This window comes from Euleptes europaea, chromosome 9 (genome assembly GCF_029931775.1).
Source record: "Euleptes europaea isolate rEulEur1 chromosome 9, rEulEur1.hap1, whole genome shotgun sequence".
NCBI lineage: Eukaryota > Metazoa > Chordata > Lepidosauria > Squamata > Sphaerodactylidae > Euleptes > Euleptes europaea.
The window spans coordinates 6189995-6190604 of record NC_079320.1 but is presented as its reverse complement, the minus strand read 5'-3'; the positions used below and the strand labels follow the sequence as shown (position 1 = coordinate 6190604).

The 610-nt window shown below is 53.4% G+C and overlaps 1 non-coding gene across 1 annotated transcript; it reads right to left on the bottom strand.

Moving 5' to 3' along the window:
• Positions 1-221: 221 nt before the first annotated feature.
• TRNAA-AGC (transfer RNA alanine (anticodon AGC)) lies at positions 222-294 on the bottom strand. The gene has a single exon. It is a non-coding gene; the product is annotated as a tRNA-Ala (tRNA).
• Positions 295-610: the final 316 nt, after the last annotated feature.

Here is a 610-nt window from a genome sequence, read left to right as displayed (position 1 = left end):
CTTGGGCTCCACATCCAAAATCTCCAGGTATTTCCCAACCAGGAGTTGGCAACCGTATCAACAAGCCACCTCGGATTGAACACATGAACACACGAAGTTGCCTTATACTGAATCAGACCCTTGGTCTATCCAAGTCAGTATTGTCTGCTCAGACAGGCAGCAGCTCTCCAGGGTCTCGGGCAGAGGTCTTTCTCATCACCTACTTGCCAGGTCCCTTTAAGTGGAGATGCCGGGAATTGAACCTGGGACCTTCTGCATGCTAAGCAGATGCTCTACCACTGAGCTACAGCCCCCCCCCCCAAGAATACGGCTTGTCAGGATTTGAACCCGGACCTCTCACACCCAAAGCAAGAATCATATCCCTAGACCAACGAGGTGTTAGGGGTTCAGGGTGGGAACAGGGGTGGGCGTGGCATTATGAGCGTGATGCTGTCGGTGTTTTTCATGGAAGTGACATTATCGCTCTTGTTCCACTTGTGAGTTTTTTTCAGTTCTCCCCCATTGTTGCTCCAGGTGTTGGAGGGCAACGGGAGCTTAGGGCGGGGTATCCCTGCCCCAACAGGGGGCTCAGCAGCCCTGGTTGGTATCCGCCAGGTTGATCCTGTCTGCC